This window comes from Myotis daubentonii, chromosome 12 (genome assembly GCF_963259705.1).
Source record: "Myotis daubentonii chromosome 12, mMyoDau2.1, whole genome shotgun sequence".
In the NCBI taxonomy this organism is placed as follows: domain Eukaryota; kingdom Metazoa; phylum Chordata; class Mammalia; order Chiroptera; family Vespertilionidae; genus Myotis; species Myotis daubentonii.
In genome coordinates this window covers 26,483,685-26,510,821 of record NC_081851.1, presented here as the reverse complement: position 1 = coordinate 26,510,821, position 27,137 = coordinate 26,483,685, and the positions used below count along the sequence as shown (strand labels likewise).

General features: G+C 42.3%; 1 protein-coding gene and 1 pseudogene across 1 annotated transcript in view; one reads left to right on the top strand and one right to left on the bottom strand.

Moving 5' to 3' along the window:
* KCMF1 (potassium channel modulatory factor 1) overlaps positions 1-27,137 on the top strand; it is a 72,475-nt gene that overhangs the window by 14,075 nt on the left and 31,263 nt on the right. The window lies entirely within an intron of this gene.
* Positions 1,758-25,173, bottom strand: LOC132213873 (peptidyl-prolyl cis-trans isomerase A-like; annotated as a pseudogene).

The window sequence follows — 27,137 nt, the reverse complement described above, 5'->3', positions numbered from 1 at the left end:
TTTCTGGAACAGAAGACTCCTATATATTAGTGGTAGGACTGAGGTATTAGAAAGATTGATTGATTGTGTACAATTCCGAGGGGAAAGTGGAACAGGCACCCTTTGCTTTGACTTTAGTTCAGTGCTAGAAGTCTGTTTTTTCTTCTGTAAAAGAAGGATACTAATGCTTGTTTTGCCTCACTCTAAAGGTGTGTGGTGATGAAGTGCCAGCACTTGTAAAAATGTTCTCTAAGTTAAAGAAAGCACTGCATAAATGTAAGGTGATGGTATTTTTAAAAAAATCTCTTTCTATTGATTTTTTAGAGAGAGAAAGAAACATTGATAGGTTGCCTCTCATACTCACCCAACCTGGGACCGAACCCACAACCCAGCATGTGCTCTGACCTGGAATCGAACTGGCAACATTTTGGTGTATGGGACAATGCTCAACCAAATGAGCCACACCAGCCAGGGCAAAGTGATGGTATGTTTAACGTGGAAGATCAGATTAGAAAGGAGGATTGGAGCAAGATAGATAGGAAAGGATTTTGGTTGCCACACGAAAGTGAATCTTTTCCTTTTTCCATACCGATTATAGGATAGAAAAGAGAGGGCAGTGCATCTCAAGTTTTAAGCAAAGAAAGGTCATGATGAAAAATGGTATGTTTTAGGAAGATTAGAGTGTTCAGAAGAGATTATTGCCTATGGCAGGGAGTCCAGTTAGAGGTTTTTTGGTGAAATAAACTTGAAGTTAAAAGGGCCTGAATTAGTCCATGGCAGTGGTAACAAAACAAAAAAAAAATGACTTGAAATAAGGTCTCCATGTGAGAGAGCAAGGACTAAAGTATAATTTCAGGACAAACTACCCAGAGGAGAGATGGGGTAAAGCAATTTTCAGCTTTTAACATTTTGAATTTAAAGTGAGGGTAGGCCATTAGGTAGAAATCAAGAGTTACAAAATGCTGTAGTGCCACTCAAGGGAGAGAGATCTTAGCTAGAGTTAAGAATTTTATAGCCCCTACACTGAATTCTGGGATTGGCTGGATTTCTAAGTAAGAAAGTGTCTGGAGAAGGTAGGATCATCAGATTGCTAAGAGAAGAACATGATTGTGAAGTGACTTGGAAGCCACAAAGACACTAACAGCACTTATCATGCAGATATTGGCTTACTCCTTTAGATGAAGGCTTTTTTTTCTTTTTTTTACAACTGTTTAGTTTTTATTTCATAATCATAAACTTAACTCTACAATCCAGCTAGGCTAGGAAGGAAGGGGAAAGGAAATGATGGAACCCAGTGAGCTGTGGCAAGAGCACAAAGATTATAGAACACTAAAGGCCCGGTGCATGGATTTGTGCATCAGTGGGGTCCCTCGGCCTGGCCTGCGGGGATCGGTCCGAAACCAGCTCTCCGACATTCCCCGAGGGGTCCTGGATTGCGAGAGGGCACAGGCCAGGCCAAGGGACCCCCCACCAATGCACGGATCCGTGCACCAGGCCAGTTTTGGCCTGATCCCCGCAGGCCAGGACGAGGGACCCCAGATTTGTGCACTGGGCCTGTAGTATGCATATAAGATCTTTGGTTAATCTCTTCCTGTCCTCCCCGCTCCTCCCTTCCCTCTGAGATTCATCAGTTCCATGTTTCCATGCGTGTGGTTTCCGCTCCTGCATTGAACTTCTTCCCCTAGTGGTCAGTGGGTGTCATAGCTATCAGCCGGTCGCTTAGGCTTTTATATATATTTTCCAAGCAAATCTGGCTGAAGAGGTGCTCTCCAGAGCTACAGAAGAAATGGTCTGGTGGTTAAGATAAAACACAAGTCAAATTTATTAGCGTTGTCCACAGTCAGCAGTGGTGATCTTCTTGCTGGTCTTGCCATTCCTGGACCCAAAGTGCACCATGGTTGTCACAATATCCATGCCGTCTTTCACCTGGCCGAAGACCACATGCTCGCCATCCAACCACTCAGTCTTGGCAGCACAGATGAGAAACTGGGAACTGTTTGTGTCGGGTCCAGCATTTGCCGTGGACAAGATGCCTGGACCTGTATGTTTCAGGATGAAGTTCTCATCCTCAAATTTCTCCCCATAGATGAACTTGCTGCCTGTGCCATGATGGCGTGTAAAGTCACCACCCTGGCACACAAATCCCGGAATAATTCTGTGAAAGCAGGAACCTTTATTTCTCTCCAGTGCTCAGAGCACGGAAGTTTTCTGCTATCTTTGGAACTTTGTTGCAAACAGTTTGAAGGAGATGTAGCCCAAGGACTGGTCATGGGCGGCTCCGGGGCGGCGGCATCTGCCTAGATGAAACCTTCTTTGAATAGAGATGGAAGGTAGAGAAGATGAAGACGTGAGAAGGGGAGAAACTAATATTGATCAAGTGTCTGCTATATTGACCTACATTGAGTGGCCAGATTATTATGACCGCCTGACGTTTGTAGGCAAATTAGCTATAATTTCATGCTGAAGTTGCTAGAGGGCCAGACCATTATAAATAGGGAAGCAGGTTGTTTACCACGACAGTAGAAGTGACTTTTTTCCTGAAGATATGGGTAAACAACGTGATTTGACAACCTTTGAACGTGGGATATATTCGAACGTAAGTGGCCAGATTATTATGACCACCTGACGTTTGTAGGCAAATTAACCATACACTGCATCGTATGGGATATGGAAGCCGAAGGCCTGTTCGAACACCTTTGCTGTCTGCAGTTACCAAGATAAAACGTCTCCAATTTGCATTGGAACACAAGGATTGGACAGTTGAGCATTGGAAAAAAACTCATGTGGTCCGATGAATCACGTTTCCAGTTGCATCATGCAGACGGCAGAGTGAGAATTTGGCGGAAATAGCATGAAAAGCAAGCACCCTACATGCATGAGTACAACTCTTCAAGCTGGTGGGGGCAGTGTTATGGTTTGGGGCATGTTTTCCTGGCATGATGTGGGCCCTTTAATTCGTGTGGAACAACATCTGAATAGTACTACATACCTAAGTATCTTGCTGATCAAGTTCATCCTATCATGTTGATGGCGTATCCCAATGGAGATGGCTTCTTCCAACAAGACAATGCTCCATGCCACCGTGCTCGTATGGTGCAGGAGTGGTTTCAGGAACATGAGGGAGACTTTACCTTGCTTAGGTGGCCCCCACAATTACCAGATCTCAATCCAATTGAGCATTTGTGGGACGAAGTTAAAAGAGCCATCAGGCAGCTGGTTCCACAACCATCAAATCTCACAGAACTGGACAGTGCTATTCATCAGGCATGGTATCAGATTCCTCACATCACCTTTCAACATCTAGTGGAGTCAATGCCAAGAAGAATCGCCGTAGTATTGAAGGCAAAAGGTGGCCCAACGAAGTACTGATGGGGTGGTCATACTAATTTGGCCACTCAATGTGTGTGTGTGTGTGTCTGTGTGTGTGTGTGTGTGTGTGTGTGTGTGTGTGTATCTCCCACATTCAAAGGCTGTTAAATCGCGTTGTTTACCCATATCTTCAGAAAATCACTTCTACTGTTGTGGTAAACAACCTGCTTCCCTGTTTATAATGGTCTGGCCCTCTAGCAACTTCAGTGCGAAATTATAGCTAATTTGCCTACAAACGTCAGGTCATCATAATCTGGCCACTCAGTGTGTGTGTGTGTGTGTGTGTGTGTGTGTGTGTGTGTGTATTAGATTTGTCTATCTAATAAAAGACAAATAGGGTAATTAACCGTACCTCCGATACGCTTACCATTGGCTAATCAGGGTGATATGCAAATTAAGTGCCAACAAAGATGGTGGTTAATTTGCATACGTAGGCACCAAGCGATGGAGTGAAGCCAGCTATCCCAGGACAGGAGCAGCGAGTGAAGGCAGGCGAGGCGAGCAAAGGGGGGGGGGGGTGGGGTTCTTAGCTAAGCGCCCCGGGCCGCAAGGCCCGCCTCCTGAAGCCCCAGCAGCAAGTCTTGCCTTGCGGCCCGGGAACCACCCATCAGCGGATCCGGGGTGCAAGGCGAGGCCCGCCCCCAGAAGCTCCAGCAGCGGGTCTTGCCTTGCGGCCCAGGAACCGCCCATCAGCAGGTCTGGGGCTGCAAGGCAAGGCCCGCTCCCAAAAGCCCCCGCAGTGGGTCTTGCCTTATAGCCTGGGAACCTCCCATCAGCAGGTCCAGCACTGCAAGGCAAGGCCCGCCCCCAAAAGCCCCAGCAGCGGGTCTTGCCTTGCGGCCCGGGAATCTCCCATCAGCAGGTCTGGGGCTGCAAGGCAAGGCCCACCCCCAGAAGCCCCAGCTTCTTTAAAAATAGAAGGATCTCCTTTTGAACCAATCTGTTTAGATTCAGGATTAGTAAAACAGTATGGAACTAATGAAATACAATGATAGGAATTAGGAAGTAAGACGCTGATGGTTCTGAGCATGTGAAGGGTGAGGGACAGAAGGGTACACATGGTCTTCCCTTCAGTTCTGCTGGAGAGATGAGCTCTGAGGGCAGGAGCTGCTCCATTCTCAGAGAAGGTGGGTGTGGTCAGTGGCTCTGTTTCAGAACTTCCTGCCAAGCAGAGACGTTACCCCACCCACAGGAACCTTTTTACTCCAGAAAACAGAAACAGCCAGTTCCCAATGTGCATGGGAAAACCAGTGTCCCCTCCTGTGCACGGTGCCCTGATGGGGTGACGGGGGAGGTTGGCGAGGGGAGCAGTGCAGAGTTGTTAAGCAACTGGAGTGGGAGTGGAAAAGCCATGAAATGTCCGCAGTCCTGGCTGTGCCCACGGCCTGGGCTGTTCCTCCAGGCCCTGGCTGAGGGATTAGGGCTGATTCTCTCGGGAAGGGAATATTCCATGGGTGAAACATTTATAGGCTCAGAGTGGGCCGTGTGTTAGTTTGGGGCAAATCCCTCAGCATTCCTGCTGCGAAGCCCTCAAAGGAATGAGGCAGAGGCACCCCTTACCCCCAAGACCCCTTCGTGGACATTTTAGCATCTATGTGATTTTTTAATCCCTTCAGGGAGACTTTCTATCCTGCAGTCCCATCCCACCCCACTGTTGCTGTTTGTCTGCCAGCTGGGTCGAGCATCAAGGGGAAAGGGGGTTAATACTCACTGAAAGACTACGGATCCTACCGGGAAACCAACCTATTTACTGTACTGTTGTAAATATCATACCCTTTATATCCTGTATATTGGCTTCTTTTAAATGAATTGAAATGTCTTAGAAAAAAAGAGGGAAAAAAAGGCAAGGCAGGGTGGGACCCAGAAGCCCCAGAAGCCACCTGATATGGCAGTAACTCTATCAGTAAGCACTCTGAAAGTCAGTGGCATAAATGCACCAATTAAAGGACAGATTATGAGGGTGAATCAAAAACAAAAACCACTTTAAGTATAAAGACACATATAGATTAAAAGTAAATGAATTAAGCTGTAGCCTGTTTTGCTCAGTGGATAGAGCATTAGCCCGTGGACTGAAGGGTCACAGGTTCGATTCCAGTCAAGGGCATGTACCTCAGTTGCTGGCTTGATCCCCAGTTCCTATCAAAGCATGTGCAGGAGGCAACCAATCAATGTGTCTCTCCCTTTGCCTTCACTCTCTCTAAAATTCAATGGAAAAATATCCTTGGGTGAAGATTAACAAAAACAAAGTAAATGGATTAAGTAACATTAAAGAGATTATAAGAAAAATATATTCCAAATTCTGTTAGTTGTATAATGGTTATGTTTAAATTATTAACACCTAAGAAATTGGGTGAAGGGTACATATAATATGCTGTAGTATTTTATAGTGTTTTTACATGTATGATGATATTTCAAATTAAAATATTAAAAAATTAAAAATTAATAAAATAATTGAAATGTATCTGCATTACATGAAAAATCTAATTGCTTCTAGCATAATTTATTAAATTGTGCTAAAATTTACAAGGGTTCAATTAAAAAATACCTTAATTCTAAATGATATAATAGAAAATATATAATAGTGCAGTTATAAGCATTTATCTGAAAATAAAAATTTAAAGAAGTGAATTTAAAGAAGGGATTAGCCAAAGAAAATATATGCACAACCCATGGACACAGACAACAGTATGGTGATGTCCAGAGAGAAGTGGAGGGCAAGAGCTGGGTAGAGGGGATAAAAGGGGGGAAATAGGGACATCCTATATAATAATAATAAAAGGCTAATATGCACATTGACTGAATGGCAGAATGACCGGTTGCTGTGATGTGCACTGGCCACCAGGGGGCAGATGCTCAATGCAGGAGCTGCCCCCTGGTGGTCAGTGCACTTCCATATGGGGAGTGCCGCTCAGCCAGAAGCTGGCTCATGGCTGGCCAGCGTAGTGGTGGTGGCAGGAGCCTCTCCCACCTCCGTGGCAGCACTAAGAATGTCCAACTAACAGTTTAGACCTGATCCCTTGGGGGCCTAAGCCTTTAGTCGGACATCCCCGAGGGCTCCCTGGCTGCTAGAAGGATGTCTGACTGCAAGCTTAGGCCTGATCCCCTGATGAGTGGGCTTAAGTCGACATGTGGACATCCCCCAAGGAGTCCTGGACTGTGAATGGGCGCAGGCTGGGCTGAGGGCACCCCCCCCCAAGTGCACAAATTTTTGTGCACCGGGCCTCTAGTGTATGTGTGTGTGTGTGTGTGTGTGTGTGTGTGTGTGTGTGTGTGTGTATATATATATATATATATATATATGCCTAATATGCAAATTGTTTCCACTGGAGTTCAACTGGGAGATCGATCGCTAGCTATGACGTGCACTGATTACCAGGGCTCGGTATGGAACGAAGGAAGGTCCCGGCCAGCAGCCGGGGAAGGGAGGCTTGGCCAGCAGCCAGAAGGCCCCAATTGGCCCTGATGGTCAGCCAGGCCTAGGCACTCTACCTGTGCACTAATTTTGTGCACCAGGCCTCTAGTAGTACTATATATTGAGTGCTTACTACCTGACAGGCATTAAATGTTCAGCATTTCACATGTGCCAACTCATTTCATTCTTGCAGCTGTCCTTTGAGATACATATTATTATCCCAGTTTTACAGATGAGGAAGTTGATGCACTGAGAAATTGAGTACCTTGCCAAAAGTCACATGATTTGTGATACAGCGGTGATTCAGACCCTGGCCATACTCTGTACCTGGCTCTTTATAGACTGGTTTCTACAGCAATGGTCCTCAAAGGGCTTAGTAAAATTTTAAAACAACAAGATGTTTTCCCATTTTACCAAATAAAAAATTGGGTCTCAGAGGTTAGGTTATTTGTCCTCGGTCATAAAAATAGTAAATGGTAAAACCAGGAATTGAATTAATTCTGTCAAAAACCAAAGCCCATGTTCACTTCCATTTCATGCAAAGGTTAGCACATTTCTTCTGTGCAGAGCTAGATAGCGCTCACGGTTTTGTGGGCCATATGGTCTCTGTTGCAACTCTTCCACTCTGCTGTTGTGGCATGAAAGCTGCCATAAGACTAAACATACACAGGTGAGTATGGATGGCTATGATCCAATAAACCTTTGTTTATGGGCACTGAAATTTGAATTACATGTAATTTTCAGGCCTTACCGAATATTATTCTTTAGAATTTCCTTTCCTAAAAAGTATTCTTAGCTAGTAGGCTGTACAAAAACAGGTGGTGGGCCATGGTTTGTTGACCCCTGCTTTAATCTTTCACTTACTATATAGTGAATACCTTTTCTGTGTGGAGACATTGTGTTGGAGACTGGAGACAAAAAAACAGAGGGTTCCAACCCTCTGAGATGAGACAGGTGATTATAATACAGTGAAATAAGAACTATAAGAAGTTTATACTTAAAAGGTATAGTGGAAGAATAGATGTGGGAGGCTTCTCAGTTTCATGGGTGAATTCATGAAGGCATCCTAAAAGAAGTCATGCATTTGAGCTTGGAGTTGATAGATTGCTGGCTAGGTGGTGTCGGGGGGAGGGTATTCCATGAACAGAAAGAGTGTCCTTTGAGTGGAGGCCATGGGAAATTTGGCATCTGAAGGATGGACTTACAAGGAGGAGGGGGGACAGGTAAATGAGCATAAGGTAAGACAGTTGCTGTAGTGGGTACAAATAGGAGATATATTTGGTGACTGATTAGGCATAGGGATTGAGGAAGAACAATGTCTAGGAAAACTTAGGGTTTTGGCTTGATTGCTTGGTCACTACCATTTATCAAGATGTTTATCAAGGGCAGGGAAGCATGTATTAAGGGTAGGAAGCAGGGAAAAGAGAAGTGACTTTCCATTTTCAACATACTGGATTTGAGGTATCTATGGGACATCCAGGTAGAGGTGTCCAGTGGCAGTTGAATATGTGGGTCTGGAATTTAGGAGGAAGATGTCTGAGCTAAGAAGATGAATCTATAGTAGTAGAGTTGATTGCTCAGTGATGGTGAGAACATGTGGATTGAGAAGAGGAGACTGATCTTTAAACCCTTGGGAACACAACATTAAAGGAGCAGGGCACTGACTGAATGGGGACAGCCTGGAGAGTAGGAGGAGAACCAGGAGAGAGTATTGCTTTGAAGTTTAGGAAGGTGATTTGCCGGAAGGAGGATATTGTCAGTTTTTCTGCAGAAAGGTCAAGAAGATAAGGAATGAAGTGTTCATTGGCTGGGGCTGTTGAAATCAGGAAGGTTGTGGAACCTAATGAGCACTTTCAAAGGAGTGGACTAGAGCCCAGATTTCAGTGTGTTAAGTCCTGAATGAACATGAGAGATTGGAAACACTACCTAAAGATTTAGCTGGGAAGGGAAGGAGATATCCATAGCTAAGGCATCTCTAGCAGTTATTTCATGTAGGGTTGGGCAGATAACTAGAGGATAGGAAAATTTATTCATTCAGCAAACACTGTGCCAGGCACTATTGTTGAAACTGGGGATAGAGTAATGAAAAAGAGTAAGAGGAAGTTCTTACTGTAGAACTTACATTTTAATGGGGGAGGGGAGAACAGAAAAGAAACATAATATAATGTTGGCTAGTGGTAAAATTCTGAAGAAAATAAAGCAGGGAATAAGGATTGAATAGATAGAAGGAGAAGGAATGGTTTGTGTGGCTTTTTAAGAGGATGGTCAGGAAGATCTTGCAGAGAAGGTGACTACTCTCAAGCAGAGACTTCATCAGGTATACAAGGCCTGGATAAGAAAAAAGGTTCTTGGAGGAATGGAGTGGTTGGAGCTGATGAGGCAAAGAGAAGTAGGGAAGATGAGGTAGGGAAAGACTGGGTCCAGATTAAATGGGCCATTACAGGCCATGGTGAGAGGCATTTTAATTTAATTCTTTGAATGTAGAGCTAGCAGGACTTGATATTATAGTGTAGGTGAAAGTAAGTAGGTGAGAAGAAGACCACTTACTGAGATGGGGAAGGCAGGAGGAGGGGCAGAGCATTTGGGGGGTGTGGAGATCAAGAGTTCTGTTTCAGACTAACAGGTTAGGGATGTCAGATGTTCAAGTGGCGATGTATACGCCATATGGATGAATAAACTAGAATTTGGTTGGTTGAATATCAGGGATCTAGACTTGATGTGATTATGTTGCTCTTTCTCTAGTTGATTGTGCTTGAGTTCCCCAAATAATTTAGCAGGTAAATGTCTTTTGGGGGGGTCTTGTCTTTTTACCAAAATAGCAGAAAAGAGAGCTCACAGATGTAGAAAGCCCAGTGTGGCTCCTGTGCCAGTGCTGCCGGGATAGAGGTACCGACCAGCAGAGCTCACTGTGAGAATTAGGCCATTCTGGCAGCCTGATAATGAATCAGCTCATTTTAGTTTTATTCTCACCAATAAAATCAAGAGGAAGATAGGATAATAGACCTTTTGGTCTAGAAGAAAATCAGCCTTCTTCCTTTTTTTTCCAAATAAAATTGTGGTCTGGAAAGGCTGCTCAGTCATATTACTTGAGATCAGTGTCAGGACTAGAATTCAATCCAATGGCTTTTTAAAAAATACATATTTTTTTTATTGATTTCAGAGAGGAAGGGATATAGGGAGATAGAAACATCAATGATGAGAGAGTATCATTGGTTGGCTGTCTCCTGTACCCCTCTACTAGGGGGAATCGAGCCCATAACCCGAGCATGTGCCCCCGGCTGGAATCAAACCTGGGATCCTTTAGTCCGCAGGCCAATGCTCTATCCACTGAGCCAAACCAGCTAGGGCCCAATGGCTTTTTTTTTTTTAATATATTTTTTTAAATATGAAAAGGGAGAGAAAGAGAGACAGAAACGTCAATGATGAGAGAGAATCCTCTCCTGTAAACCCCCTACTGGGGATGTAGCCCACACCTGGGTATGTGCCCTGACTGGGAATTGAAATGTGACCTCTCCTGGTTCATAGGTTGATGCTCAACCACTGAGCTATGCTGGCCAGGCCAAATCCCATGGCTTTTACTCCAGCCTATTTTCTACTGTGTATACTTTTGGGCTGAAGTGACCCAACACTGCAGGCTCAGGGAGAGTTTACTAGTTTATAGATACTCTAAGGCTAGACTTTTGCAGCAGGTAAAATTTGCCTGTTTGCTCAACTTTTTTCTGAGTTGCTTCGCTCCGGCCGCAGTAAGCCCTATTCTTGCAGGAATCTTCCTGCAACAGGCCTCTAGTATATAAAATGTTTAGAATAATGCCTGGCATATAGTTTGAGCCAACTTTATTATTCTCATCTTGGGTATAGAAAAACAACTGTTTACTGTACTTCCAAATACTTTGCATATAATTTACATGCTAACAATTACAAGCTATATTTCCTTACCTAAGATATGATCCTTAACCTCAAGGAATTTGTATTCTAATGGGGAAGGAATTATAAAAATACAGGAGATACTAAAAGGCTTACCTACTTAAAATTATTGGACACTGAAAGCTATGCATAGTCTCTTCCTTGTCTGATATGCCAAGCATCTAAGTGTTCAGATGAAGGCAAGGGCACTGAGGAAAAGGCGTCTGTGGAAAAGGGACTTGCCTGGATAGAACAGAAGTAGATAGACATTCCAGACCAATGGAGTGGGCAGAAACCAGTATGTAATAAGGTGGCCAAGCTAGGAAAACATGGGAGAATTTGAGAGTAGTGGGGGGGAAAACAACATTTTTGCTAAGGAGAAAGGCCCATGAAAGGTAACAGTGAATTAGGATCCATAGATGATATACTAAAACCAAGCATACCAATCTTAACTTTTTTTTATTGGGCTCCTAATTTGGTATATCAACGTGTATCTTTCTTTTATTAGGGTATATCAGACAAAGATTATTAATGTCCTGTGGACAGGATAAATGTATTGGATGGTGATGTAAGAGAAATTCATCACTGATTGGATAGTTCAGAGAGAGTGTTGATCCACAAGTTAGTGGTAACCTAGAGTAAAGAGAGGCGTGAGGAGATGATTCTGTATCTCTTTATTAACCTGTTCTAAGATTTTCTTTTAAAAATTAACTGAGATTGCCCAGCCAATGTGGTTTAGTGGATGAGTGTCGGTCCATGAACCAGGAAGTCACAACTAGATCTCCAATAGGGGGAGTGCAGAAGGCAGCTGATCAATGCTGCTCTCTCATTGATGTTTCTATCTCTGTTTCTCTCCCTTCCTCTCTCTGAAATCAACAAAAATACATTTTTAAAAAATTAACTGAGATTAACACAGTTATTAATATTCTCCCTGTTCTATTACCTATTTTCAGTACATCAACATTTATCATTTTAATATCAATTATATGCCGCCTTCCTTTTAGGGGTTTAAATATTTTAAAGCAAATCCCAGACCTGCATATTATTTTACCCTGTGTGTGTGTCTAGCCACAATATCATTATCACACCTCACAAAATTAACATTAATTTTTTATTATCTAATGTCTAGTTCAATTTCCTAATTATCTCAAAAAATGTTTTCTTAAAGTTAGTTTGTTAAAATCAGGATCCAAACAAGGTCTACACATTCCATTTGGTTGGCATGTCCTTTAAAATACATTAATTTGTAACAGCCCTCCCACTTTTAAAAGTTAATTTATTTGTTGAAGAAACTGGATTATTTCTTTGATACTATTTCCACCACTCTGGCCTGCATTTTTATGATGCCATTTTAACATGCCCTTTCATTCCCCATATATCTTTTAAGTGCTACTCAGTTCTAGAAGCTTGATTCAGATGTTTGTATTGGTAAGAATTTTTCATAATCTTCTTTACCATATCACATTGAGAGGCCCATAATGTCTGGTTGTCTCAGTCGGTTCTAATGTCAGCCTGTTCCTCCTTTGGCAGTCACTGATGTAAGCTGCCTAGATCTGTTGTTTCATGGTGGTTACAAGATGTTGATTTCCCAACTGTTATAATTTTTTCTGTGTTTATTCATTGGAATTTTTTTGTAAAGAACTCTTATTCATATATTTTAAAGAAATCACTATATGCTTTAACATAAAGGAAAAGGAAACATAAAAATGAAACAATCCTATATAATAAAAGGGTAATATGCAAACTGACCCTAACAGCAGAACGACTGGGAATAACTGGTCACTATGACACACACTGACCACCAGGGAGCAGACGCTCAATGCAGGAGCTGCCCCCTGGTGGTCAGTATGCTCCCACAGGGGGAGCTCTGCTCAGCCACAAGCCAGGCTGACAGCTGCCAGTACAGCGGTGGTGGTAGGAACCTCTCCCGCCTCCTCAGCAGCGCTAACGATGTCAGACTGCAGCTTAGGCTGCTCCCCACTGGTGAGTGGACATCCCCCGAGGGCTCCCAGGCTCCCAGAGTGATATCTGACTGCCAGCTAAGGCCCAATTCCCCAGGGAGCGGGCCTAAACCAGCAGGTGGTCATCCCCCCCAGCAGGTGGTCCCAGACTGTGAGAGGGCACAGGCCAGACTGAGGGACCCCCCTGAGTGCACCGAGTGCACAAATGTTTGTGCACCGGGCCTATAGTATAGAATATAACAATATGTCTTTAGATGTGAATGTTCAGGCATAATTATATTAGAAGAAATAATGAAGATACTTGTGCCTATATACAGAATCACTATGAGTGTGACAGGTCCAAATGCAAATCCATAACAGACAAGTTGTGTTGGCAGTTCAGATACCTTAAACATTGTTGCCATCCATGCTGTTTTTTTCTGAACAATGGTGTCAAGTTCTAAACAATTTACCCAGACAAATGTGTTATTGGTGATTTCAGTGTGTGTTAAAATCATGCAAAAGTACTTAGTACCTCTATGTAAAATTGAGTTAGCTTCTAAGTTCAAATAACTACAAACAGGTTTTTCTGTTGGGACATTTGGAAGTCATGGAAAAGGTGGAAGACAGTTCTTCATTGTGTAATATTTTTAATCACACTGCATATTTCTAGAGTCCCTGGCATTGACCTCCCAAATGTCAAGGTGACAGCCAGTCATTGTGACAACAAAAATTTTCAAAAGGCCTTCTCAGAAGTAATGTCACCCTTTTTAGGAAATCAAATAGTCACTATAAATAGACATTTGAAAATAGGAGCTAAAAACATATCTTTTTGCTAACAATACTTTATACCTGGAAAACCTAAGAGACTCTAAAATTTATTTAAATTCATGAAATAATTTATATCTGGAAATGAGATTTGCTGGGTCATAAGTATGTGGCTTTAACTTCATTTTTATGTAATTTTTTTGTTGCACTCACTTTTTGCCTCATAGAATTGCATGTTTCCTGCCGAAACTGGTTTGGCTCAGTGGATAGAGCAACGGCCTGCGGACTGAAGGGTCCCAGGTTCGATTCCAGTCAAGGGCATGTACCTGGGTTGCGGGCAACATCCCCAGTAGGAGATGTGCAGGAGGCAGCTGATCTATGTTTCTCTCTCATCGATGTTTCTAACTCTCTCTCTCTCTCCCTTCCTCTCTGTAAAAAATCAATAAAATATATTTAAAAGAAAAAAAAGAATTGCATGTTTCCTCCTGATTGTTTCCCTTCTTAACCTTTTTTTTATATTGTAGGAGTTTTTCCCCCAGTCGCATTTGCTTTGTATATGGTGTCTTGGATTCTCCAAAAGATTTTTGTGTTATTGTCAGCATATCTCTGCCTTTCCTTTATGCATTCTGGATTTCATCATGCCTTAACAGACCACGTTTTTGGATTTAAGTGCCATGCTCATAGCTTTTTGCTTATTTGCTTGCTTTTAAGACAGAAAAGGTAAAATTCAGGGAATGTCTTGAAGGCATACATATGTGGGAAGTGGGTGGTGAAAGCATATGCTTTAAAGAGAAGAAGAGGACATGGGTGTGGGAAATAGATCACAGGGTAAGACTGAGAGCCCAGGAGAGAAGGAGAAGAGAGTATGAGGGACCTTGTAGGAGAATTGTTGACCAATGGTATGTCTAGTTATTGGGGGAGTACTTTAACAGTGGCTTGCAAATTTATTTGGCGTTGACTTAAAGCAAGAAATACATTTTATAGCATCTAGAAAAGACACATAATGGGGACAGAAGTTTGGTGAAGCAGTATCATAATGATTTGCCATCTACTCTGATAATTTTCAATTCTGTTCCGTTTTCAAGAAATGCTGATAAAGATACACTAAATTAGTGATTCTCAACCTGATCAGATCCAGTGCCTCGTTTATTTTTGTAACAAATTTTTTTTGTAACAAATATTTTAACACACTGTTGATTATCCTGAAATAAAGTTAATACATAAGACATAACTACCTTAGATATTACAGTGAAGTGCCTGTACCTACTTACAGTAAATACTCTTGGAAAATGTCCCCTTCCCTTTCCATTCACTTCGTTCATTCATTCATTCGTTTAATTCTTATTTTGTTCCAGGCACTCCTTACATACCTCCTCTTCCTTCATTTTATGTGTTAGATCAATTCTAATCATGGCTGATTATTAGATTGAGTAATATAGAAGCTTCTCTACTTCCAGATAAGAGGCTCTCAAAAGCTGTTGCTAAGCTTGCTAATGAGCAAGTCCATTGTTACTAAGACAGGTTCTGTTTCCAGGTCAGAGATGCATTTCTACAAAATAAGAGCGTAGACCAGTTCTTCACAACCAAGCAAACCAGTTCTGAAATGCACCAACTTTCTTTACACTGAAAACTTTTAGAGATTAATTAAACTTACCTCTTTGACAAAATGCATAAGGAACTCACTAAATATAATGTCCAACCCTGCCTTTTTATGTATTTTGTTGGGCAGATTTAAACTGACTTTGGATCATCCATATCCAGGAAAAAAGTTTTATCACGCTTTCCAAACTACCTCATGACTTGTTGCCAAGATTAATAAAGTAATATATATATAACTTATCTGGCACACAATGAATACTGATGGAAGTTGTTATTAATATAGCTAAAGTATTAGATCTATGTAGCAAAGATTTTCACTCATTGCTTTATCCCCAGAAAACAATTTTGTTCATTGCTATATCCTGGCACATAGTAGAGATATTTAATAAGTAATGAAAGGATAGATCAGGGGTGGGCAAACTTTTTGACTCGAGGGCCACAATGGGTTCTTAAACTGGACCGGAGGGCCGGAACAAAAGCATAGATGGAGTGTTTGTGTGAACTAATATAAATTCAAAGTAAACATCATTACATAAAAGGGTACGGTCTTTTTTTTTTTCTTTCTTTCTTTTTTTATTCATTTCAAACGGGCAGGATCCAGCCCGTGGGCTGTAGTTTGCCCACGGCTGGGATAGATGGATGCTCTGTATTGTTACATGTCACAAAACTTGTAGAATTCCACCTGAAAACAATAAAGTAAGAGTGAAAAAGCTGAGATCCAGTACAGAGAAATTAGTTTTAAATTGCCAGGTAAATGTGTAAGAGTTTCGGGCAAGTCGATCTGCTAATTGTAAAGAGCACACATACCACAAAACCTGCTTACCAAGTGTCTCCAGGCTTTCCCCTACTCTGATGTTCCTCTCGGCTACTCAGTTCTCTTTCTTCTGGGTTTTGTCCTCCCCTAGCTATTGCATACCCTTTTTCTCATTTTTCTTTCTCTCCCTGAATTTCTTAAATTATAGGCCTTTTCTTGAATAATATGTTTGTATAGATATCTCTACCGAATTTAATTTTCTCTCATCTTGGGGGTCTCTCTTAACCACATGGCATAGATTTTAAAATATAAACATGTATAGCCCTACCTGATTTGGTGCAGTGGATAGAGTGTCAACCCGATTCTGGTCAAGGGCATGTACTTCAGTTGCAGGCTTGATCCCCGGCCCTGGTCAGGGCTCCTGCAGGAGGCAATCAATTGATGATCACATTTCAGTGATGTTTCTTTCTCTTTGTCTCTCCCCCTCCCTTCCACTGTCCCTTAAAAATTAGTGGAGAAATATTCTCAGGTGAGGGTTAACAAAAAAAACCCAAAATGTGTAGAGTTACATGTACATTTAATACACGTGTATGTATTTCAATTCTAAAAATAATTAAGTAGAGTCTTTTAAAAAAAAATAGCTTGTTGAGTTACTTTACCTTTGCAAGGCATGATTGTATTTCCCTGTGATTCTTTAACAGAGCTGGGGAAGGGGCTCTCTACTGCTATTGATCTAAGCTCCCATCTTGTGAAACATTATAAAATTTGTCCTAGATTTCTTACTCCAGCAATTTTGCTTCTAGAAATATCCTTTGGCCATCATTTATTTCTAGCTACTTATGCTTTTTATTGAGTTATAATAGATAATAGTTCCTTTTTTTAAAAAAGTATTTTTTAAAAAACAATATATATATTTTTTGTTGTTGTTGTTGTTAATTCTCACCTGAGGATATTTTCCATTGATTTTTTAGAGAGTGGAAGGGAGAGGGAGAGACAGAGAGAGAGAGAAACATTGATGTAAGAGAGACACATCGATTGGTTGCCTCCTGCAAGCACCCCAACCAGGGCAGCTGGTGGAACCTGCAACCAAGATACATACATGCCCTTGACCAGAATCGAACCTGGTACCCTTCAGTCTGCAGACCAGGTTAGGGCTTAAAATATATTTTTATTGATTTTAGAGAGGAAGGGAGAGGGAGAGAGAAATAGAAACATCAGAGATGAAAGAGATTGATCAGTTGCCTCCTGCACACCCCCTAATGGTTATCGAACCCGCAGCCCAGGCATATGCCCTTGACCAGAATTGAACCCAGGATCCTTCAGTCCGAAGTTCTATCCATTGAGCCAAATTGACTAGAATTATAATAGTTCCTTTAATTGCTTCTCTGTTCATCTAAGATCCTTTTCAAAGGGTTGCATGATTTTTCAACCACCTAAATGCAAAGAGCCTCTTTTTCGGAATTATCCTTTATCATTGTAAAGTTATTTGAGTGGCATAATTCTCTGTGTAGTTCTCAATATTAAATTACTGTATAGCACAGAGTATAATATATGTACACACACTTTTTTAAAGTCACAATTATTAGAGGTGCATAGCCCTTAAAAAGATAATACTTAGATATTTCACAAAACAGGGCCTTCTCCCCAAATTACAGGCATCTAGAAGTCAAAATAAATTGTCAGTGGCAAATACCATATAATCCCAGGCCTTCAAATTCCAGGTGGGATTGATTTCCTGTTCTTTTTTGGGTTTTTTTTGACAGCTTGCCCTTTATTCCGTATCTAAAAAATCTTTTAAATCAAAAGAAAAAGCTACAGTAACCTTTGGGTTTTTCCTCTTTTAAAAATGATAAATAAGTAAATCTTTTAGTTTCATTTTAGAAAATTAAGAAAGAAAAATCACTTAATGTATTATTTCAGTGATTTTTTAAACATTTGTTTCCACTAGAGGGCATTCTTTTATTCTAGTTCATAGCACTTATATACTTACTAGAGGCTGGGTGCACGAATTCATGAACACGTGGGGTCTGGATCGGGCTGGGCTGACCAGGGGGTGGGGCTGCAGGTGGTTGGCCGGCCCTGTCCCCTGCTTGAACTCCCCAGTTGAACTCCCGGTCGAGGGGACAATTTGCATATTAGCCTTTTATTATATAGGATTTTTCAGAACTGCTAAATAGAAAGGTAAATGTTGAGAATATGAATGTGTTCACATATACTTTTTAATAGGTGGGAGTTGTCAGATATGCACCATTCTTTTCACTTAAGTTTCATCTGTACCAGTGTCAAAACTGAGGTTAAACTGTATTTCCTTGCATTTTGTTTATATTGTTAAGTGAACTTGATCAGATGGGGAAACACAAATATCCCACCATAACTTTATGATGCAGCTTGTGCTAGTTACCATTTTACAAACCAGTAATGATTGTCTGAAATTATTTATGACACAGTATGGCTACAGCTAGAGTATTCTAAACATGAGTTGCGTGTTTTATTATTTATGTAATTCAGCTTTTGCAATTGTCAGTATCCTTCTATCAGGGAATTGATAGTTTTTCATATGCCACATATATGTTCTGTTAAGATTTTCCTGAGCCTCCTGGTACCAGATCGAACCACTATTGTTAACCAAGGGACTGTGCAGCAAAAAACTAACTTATTTTTTCTAATACGTACTGTAGATTACCTCAGGAGGAAATTTGTTAGTCTCCTAAGATAAATTCTAATTTATATACTTAGAAAGGACCCTGTTTTGAGTTGGAAATCTGGGTCCTTATTTATAATACACTAATCATACAAAAATCCTCTGTAGCATACTTGTCACCATAGATTTTTTATTGATTTCAGAGAAGAAGGGAGAGAGAGAGAGAGAAATATCGATGATGAGAGAGAATCATCAATGGGCTGACTCCTGCACGCTCCATACTGGGAATTGAGCCCGCAACCCAGGCATGTGCCCCAACAGGCAATCAAATCATGACTTTCCTGATTCTTAGGCCGATGCTCAACCACTGAGCCACGCCGGTTGGGCCATAGATTATTTTTTAAAATATATTTTTATTGATTTCAGAGAAGAAGAAAGAGGGAGAGAGAGATAGAAACAGCAATGATGAGAGAGAATCATTGATTGTGGCTTCCTCCTGCACACCTCCTACTAGGACCGAACCCTGACCTCCTGATTCATAAGTTGATGCTGGACCACTGAACCACACTGGCCGGGCACCACCAAAGATTATCATAAAGTGACTCTTATGTTGTAAGAAACCCTGCTGAGAAAGTACTTAACTTATATGTTTAATGGTGTGACTGAAATACATATTTGTGTTTGAAATAATGACCTTGAATCGTAAAAATGGTTAAATGTCTTTCAGTGCTACAAAACATACATTTTAGAAACAGTTCCATCAAAAATCTTTAAAGAAACAACAACACGATTTCCAGTTGATTGTAGGTGAAGTCTGACACTACCCCCCACCTTCACCCTTAGGAGAGCAAGGGAGAGCAAGAGATAAGCCACCATCATTATCTTCCTACTGAAAAGGATGCAGTATTTGACAATATCACCATCCACAGTCGCCTTAAGCTTTGTTCACGCATACTTGTCAGTGGCCATTCCCACCACAAAAAGAAAAGTCAGGCCTACAGAGGAATGTCAGATAGGACACACTGAAGAGTTAGCGTTCAGAGCTTTCTGGCACCGTTTTAGTATAGTTCATACTATATTTGCTTGGCAAAATAATTGTACCCAGTTATTTATATTAAATTTTTATTTGTGAGTCTAAGTAGATATCTCTTTTTAATACTTTCAGTGTTATGCTTAAAGTGTTGTCATGCTTAGAAACTATTTTGAATAAGCAAATTTTGAAATATCCCATCTTTTTGCTGGAATATCTTTTCAGTGAAGCTTTCTTTGTCCACAGGATATTCTTTTCTGCTTTATTTTTCTCTAGAGCATTTATCTTCTAGTTACTTTATAACTTAATTTTTGTGCCTGTTTTCACCCACTAAAATACTAGCTTTATGGGGACATAGCTTTGCCTGTTTTGTTCATTGCTTTGTCTGTTTTGTATCCCCACCACCTAGAACACAGTAGGTAACATTTATATATGTTTTTCAATTTGCTGAAAAACTGCAGGCTTGATGCCATCATTTGGTTCTCAGTGTGATTTGTTGGGCTCTTAGTACAACTTTAGAAGTCTCAACAATCTTGAAGGATATTTTGAGGACTGATTTTAAAGATTAGGTAATCTCCAGGAACTTAATGAGAAATACAAGTAACTTAGTGGGAGCTACAACACCCTGAAAAATGACGTAGAAACTCTGAATAAGAACCAGTTGGATATGCAGAAAACCTTATATGACATGAAGAATACACTAGAAGAAATTAAAAGTAGGTTACATGAAGCAGAGGATCAAATTAGTCATTTGGAAGACAATGTAGAAAGATACCCAATTAGAGCAGCAAAAAGAAAAGAAGACTTATAGGGGTGTACCAGAGGAGAAGAAAGTGAGCAAGGGTTAAAGAGCCTATTTGAGGAATGTGAGGAATCTAATGAACAAAATAAACTGATGGACAAAGTAGAACCAGAGGCACATATACATTAAACATACTGACAGAGGCCAGAGGAGAGGGGTGGAAAGGGACTGAGTAAAAGAAGGTTTAGACAATAGCCAGAGATCATATATACATAGCCCCTAGACACACAGCAGAGTGGTGAAGGCAAGGGGGAGAGGTGATGAGTCTGGGTGGAGGTGCGCAAAGGGGAAGGGGAATGGGGGCTATCTGTAATAGTGTAAAAAAAACAAACAGGCATATAGATTAGTGGAATAGAATGTAACCCAGAAATAAACCCATGCCTTTATAGGCAATTAATATTTGATAAAGGAGGCAAAGACATACAATGGGGAAAGGCAGTCTTTTCATTAAATGGTGTTGGAAAACTGGACAGATACATGCAAAAAAATGAAACTAAGACCACCTTCTTACACCATACACAAGCATAAATTTAACATGAATTAAAGACTTAAAGTGTTAGACCAGGGGTCCTCAAACTACAGCCCGTGGGCCACATGCAAATACAAATATTGTATTTGTTCCCCTTTTGTTTTTTTACTTCAAAATAAGATATGTGCAGTGTGCATAGGAATTTGTTCAGTTTTTTTTTTTACCTATAGTCCGGCCTTCCAACGGTCTGAGGGACAGTGAACTGGCCCCCTGTTTAAAAAGTTTGAGGACCCCTGTGTTAGACACTATAAAAATCCTAGAAGAAAATAAAGGCAGTAAAATCTTGGACATTACTTTTTTTTTTTAAGCATCTTTATTTTTTTGTGTGTGATTTAAAATTTATTTTTTCATTTGTCCCATTGGCCTGATTTATTGTTTCCATTGGTTTGTTTTTATTGTTTATTTTTAAAAATCTTTATTGTTGAGAGCATTACAGATGTCCCCCTTTTTCCACCCATTGTCTCTCTCCACCCAGTTCCCACCTGAGGCCTTCACACCCTATTGTCTGTGTTGACAATGCATATTTTCAACACTAATAAAAGAGAAAAATGGTAATTGGCGTACGAGCTACCCTTTTCATTGGCTAATCAGGGCTATATGCAAATTAACTGCCAACTAAGGTTGGCAGTTAACTGCCAACAAGATGGCGGTTAACTGCCAACAAGATGGCGGTTAATTTGCATATGTAGGCACAATGCAGGGAGGCGAAAGGGAAAGCAGGAAGAAGCTCCCTGCCACTGACAGTGATCAGAAACCCAGGGGGGAGCTAAGAGCTGGGGGGCAGGGCAAAGGCGGCCCTGGGGCCGCCTTTGCCCTGCCCCCCAGCCATGATCGGAGAATCAGGCGCCTTTTCCGCCCTGGCCAGTGATAACAGGAAGTAGGGGTGGAGCCAGCGATGGGAGCTGGGCACGGTCGAAGCTGGCAGTCCCGGGAGCTAGGGGTCCCTTGCCTGGCCTAAAGCGGAGCCCACGATCGCGGGGCCGCTGCAGCTGCAGGTCCCCGCTGCCCGGGCCGGACGCCTAGGCCAGAGGCTTCCTGCAGGGGCAGGAGCGGAGCCTGTAACTGCGGGGAGCTGGGGGTCCCCTGCCCAGGCCTGACACCTCTGCCGGAGGCCTCAGGCCTGGTCAAGGGGCCGATCCGGTGATTGGTGATCGGAGGGTGATGAGGGTCAACTCCTCTGGCCGAGGCATCAGGCCTGGGCGGGGGGCGGAGCCAGTGATCGGGGGGAGATGGGGGTCCCCTGTCCAAGCCTGACACCTCTGGCGGAGGTGTCAGGCCTGGGCAAGGGGCCGATCAGGCGATTGGAGGGTGATGGGGGTCTACGCCTCTGGCCGAGGCATCAGGCCTGGGCAAGGGGCAGAGCCAGTGATGGGGGGAAATGAGGGTCCCCTGCCCAGACCTGATGCCTCTGTCAGAGGCGTCAGGCCTGGGCAAGGGGCCGATCCTGCGATTGGAGGGTGATGGGGGTCAACGCCTGAGGGCTCCCAGTATGTGAGAGGGGGCAGGCTGGGCTGAGGGACACTCCCCCCACACACACACCCAGTGCACGAATTTCATGCACCGGGCCCCTAGTTATATATATAAAAGGCTAATAGGCTAAATGTCTGACTGGTCGCTATGATGCACACTGACCACCAGGGGGCAAACACAACGCAGGAGCTGCTGAGCTGCAGGGACTTGACAGAGATGGTTCTCGGGTGATGCAGCCTGAAACCAGAGAGGAGGAAGCCCAATTCCTTGCGGGGCCACGTGATTCCACCATTGACTGTGGGTTATGTTGATGCTGGGGCACTGATGGCCCCGAATCTGGTTTACTGCACACTTGCATTTGTGTCCCACACCCTGTACGACAGCAACTTTGCAGAGTGCCCTCTCGCACAGGACCCCTCGGGGGATGTCAGAGAGCTGTTTTTGGCCCGATCCCGGCAAGCCAGGTCGAAGGGCCCCACCTGCCAGAGGGACCCCGCTCACTCTGCAGACTCTGGGGAGGGACCGTAAGAGGTTGGCTCCAGAGCATGTCCAGCCCATCTCGCCCAGTCCCGCTCCACTGGCCACCTTCTGAGTAATTTCCTTTTCAGTGTGCACGAATCTGTCCACCGGGTCACTAGTATGTATATAAGATCTTTGGTTAAACTTTTCCCGTCCCCTTCTCCCTTCCTTCTGAGATTCTTCAGTGTGTTCCCTGTTTCCATGCCTCTGGATACCATTGTATTCACCAGCTTATTTTGTTCATTAGATTTCTTGTTTATTTTGGTTTTTAGATTCAGTTGTTGGTATGTATTTATTGCCATTTTGTTGTTCATATTTTTTATCGTTTTTCTTCTTCTTCCTCTTCTTAAAGAATACCCTTCAACATTTCATGTAATACTTGTTTGGTGGCGATGAACTCCTTTACCTTTTTCTTGTCTGTGAAGCTCTTTATCTGACCTTTAATCATAAATGATAGCTTTGCTGGGTAATCTTGGTTGTAGGTGCTTGCTTTTCATCAGTTTGAATATTTCTTGTCATTCCTTCTGGCCTACAAAGTTTCTGTTGAGAAATCAGCTGACAGTCGTATGAGCGCTCCCTTGTAGGTAACTAACTGCTTTTTTCTTGCTGCTCTTAAGATCTCCCTTTAACACTTGGCATTATAATTATGATGTGTGTTAGTGTGGGCCCCTTTGGTTCCTCCTGTTTGTGACTCTCTCTGCTTCCTGGACTTGTAAGTCTATTTCACCAGGTAGAGGAACTTTTCTGTCATTATTTTTTCAAACATGTTTTTCAATATCTTGCTCTCCTCCTTCTGGCACCCCCATAATGCAATGTTGGTACACTTGAAGTTGTCCCAGAGGCTCCTTACACCATCTTAATATTTTTGGATTATTTTTTCTTTTTGCTCTTCCAACTGGGTGTTTTTTGCTTCCTTGTATTCCAAGTCGTTGATTTTAATCTCAGAATCCTCTACAGTTGAATTTCTATAAATCATTCTTTATTTCAGTTAGTGTGTGTTTAATTTCTGACTGGTCTTTATATATGTCTTTGGCATTCTCACTAACATCCTTGAAAGTCTCACTAAGTCGCTTGAACCTCTCATTAAGATTCCTGAGTAATCTTACAACCATTGGTTTGTACTCTGGATCCAGTAGTTTGCACACATGTTTCTTTGTCTCCTCATTTTGGCTGCTTTTCTGTATTTGTTTCTATGTACTAGATAGAGCTGTTATGTCTCCTGGAATTGGTCAACTGGCCTTGTGTAATAGGTGTCCTGTAAGGCTCAGTGGCTCACCCTCCCCAGTCGCCTGAGCTGGGCATTCTAGGTGCACCCTGTGTGGGCTGTGTGCACAGTCTTGTTGAGCCTTGATTGGCATCACTGGGAGGAATTGGCCTTCAGGCCAGTTGGCTGTGAGGACCAGCTGAATCTACAATGGAAGAGGTGCTAGCAGGACTTGCTTCAGTGGGCCTTTGGTGCTCACTAAGTCTGCCCCATGAATGTTGCTTATGGATGTGTAGCGTTGTAATCTGGTATGGTCTGAAGCTGTCCACCGTGTCACTGGCTTTGGGCCTCCAGGGTGGTGCAAAGTTAGCTTACTGCCTAGGGCCACCCGACAGGAGCTATAGAGGGATCTGCAGATGGCTATTTGTATTGAGCTTGGGAGTGCCTGGGTGAGGCCCAGCTGTGAAGCAAGGCAGGCTGGTGCTAGTGCTGAGTCTTGGGCCTTTTATTGGTAGGTTTGGGGCATGCTCGCACCAGCTGCAGCTTGTTCGAGAGATTTTAGCAAAGCCTGAAGCCTGAGGCAGGACAGCTATTTTCATATGGAAAAGCTGCTGCAAACAGCTGGGGGGTGGGCTCAGGGAATCATCAGGGCAGAGAAAAGAGTATGGGCCATGCTGATGGAAACTCAGATATGGCTGCCAGTCAGCCCTGCAACAGGGGAGGTCCCAGAACAGGAACAGTGACCCCTGCAAGCACCCCTGTCTGGAAGAAAGCCGAATTCCTGCCCCAATGCCAGACAATCCAGTTCCTCCCCATATGTGCCTGGGTTCGAGTTTGAGTAAGTTTGTGACCGGCTCTTTAAGAGGAACACCTGGGTCTCCAGCAGCCTCTGTGTCACTCAGCCACAATCCCCACTAGTTTTTACAGCCTGTAGTTACAGGGACTGTTCTTCTCAGTTTTAGAGCCCTGGGCTAGGGTTCTGGTGTGGGGCTGGGACCCCCTCCCTTGCTCCTCACAGGCAGCCTCCACAGAGACGATCTCCCTCCCAATTAAAAAACAGGCACACGTGGGTGTCCGAACGGCCCGTTCCACACCTCCACCCTTCCTACCGTCTCAGCGTGCTTTCTTCTTTACTCTCTAGTGTAGGACTTCCATTCAGCCAGCTTTCAGGCAGTTCTGAATGATGGTTTTTCTGTATTTTAGTTGTAATTTTGATGTGGTTGTGGGAGGCAATGAGTACAGTTGTTTACCCATGCTGCCATCCTTGAACATTTCTTGTAGCAATATTGTTTTTCCTGATATATCACCCAGGCAAGGGAAACAAAAGAAAAGTAAACAAATAGAACTACATGAAACTAAAAAAAGTTTGCAGAGCAAAGGAAACCATCAATAAAATGAAAAACAACCCACCAAATGGGAGACTATATTCGCCAATGATACATATGATAAGGGGTTAATTTCCAAAATTTATAAAGATCTTAATAAAACTCAACACCAAGTAGTCCAATTAAAAAATGGGCAAAATACCTGAGTAGACACTTTCCCAAAGAGGACATACAGATGGGCAATTGACATAAAAAGATGCTCAATGTTACTAACCATCAGAGAAATGCAAATTAAAACCACCTCATAACTGTCAGAATGGCTATCATCGATAAATCAACAAACAGCCCTAGCCATTTTGGCTCAGTGGATAGAGCGTCAGTCTGTGGACCAAAGGTTCCCAGATTTGATTCCAGTCAAGGGCACATACTTTGGTTGCAGGCTCTTCCTGGGACTGGGCCCTGGTTAGGGCATGTGTAGGAGGCAACCAATTGATGTGTTTCTCTCACATCAGTGTTTCTATCTTTCCCCCCTCTTTTCTACTCACCCTAAAAAAAAAAAAAAATCAGTGGAAAAATATCCTGGGTGAGGATTAAAAAATGCAAAAATAAATAAAAAATAAATCAACAAACAATTGTTGGTGAGGATATAGAGAAAAGGGAACCCTCGTGCACTTTTGGTGGGAATGCAGAAAGCATTATGGAAATAGCTCAAAAAATAACAAATAGCCTCGCCAGTGTGGTTCAGTGGTTGAGCATCAACACATGCACCAAGAGGTCGCTGGTTTGATTCCCAGTCAGAACACATGTCCAGGTTACTGACTGGATTCCCAGTAGGGGTTACGCAGGAGGCAGCTGATCAGTGTCTCACCCTCACATCCATGTTTCTTTCTCCCTCCTTTCCTCTCTCTCAAAAATCGATAAAAAACATGTTTTATAAAAAATAAAAATGAAACTGCATAATGAGCTAGCAGGTTCACCCTGGGAATATATCCAAAGAAAGCTGAAACACTAATTCAGAAAAATAAATGCCCACCCTTATGTTCACTGCTTCATTATTTACAATAGACAAGATTTGGAATCAGCCAAGTGTCCATCAGTGGATGAGTAGATAAAAAGCTGTGGACACAATGGAATACTACTCAGTTGTAAAAAAAAAAAAAAGGGGGGGGGAATCTTACCCTTAGCAACAGCATGGATAGACCTAGAGAGCATTATGCTAAGTTTAAATAAGTCAGAGAAAGACAAGTACCATATGTTTCATTTTTATATGGAATCTAGTGAACAAAATAAACTAACAAACAAGATAGAAACAGACTCAGAGAAGAGACTGGGAGATCAGAAGGAGGAGTGTTGTGCAGCTGGGTGAATAAGGTGAAGGGATTAAGCAAAAACATAAAAAACTCAGATACAGGCAATAGTATGGTGATTACGAGGGAAAAGGGGGTGGGAGAAGAAAGAAGGTGGTATAGGGGGATATGGTGAACAAACAATATACAGATGATATAGAATTATACACCTGAAACCTATGTAATTTTATTAACCAGTGTTACCCCAATACATTCATTAAAAAAGAATAAATAAAATAAAAACACATCGCAGCCAAAAAAAAAAGTGTTAAACTACTAAGGTATATATCTGATAAAGGAAAATCACCAAACTTCTAAATAATTAGGCCCAAAATATTTCTGGTATTAAAACATTGAAATAAATTGAGTACTCGTACATACATTTAAGAACGATGAATAAAAACAAGTAGTATCATCTTTTCCAACCCACTGATTCCAGTTCAGGTTGGTCGGTGGTTGGAATCTCTCCTAGCAGCTCGGGGTACAAGGTGGGACCCGCTTCATCACAGGGCCACTCACATGAGATAGTGTAGACACTGCCAATTTA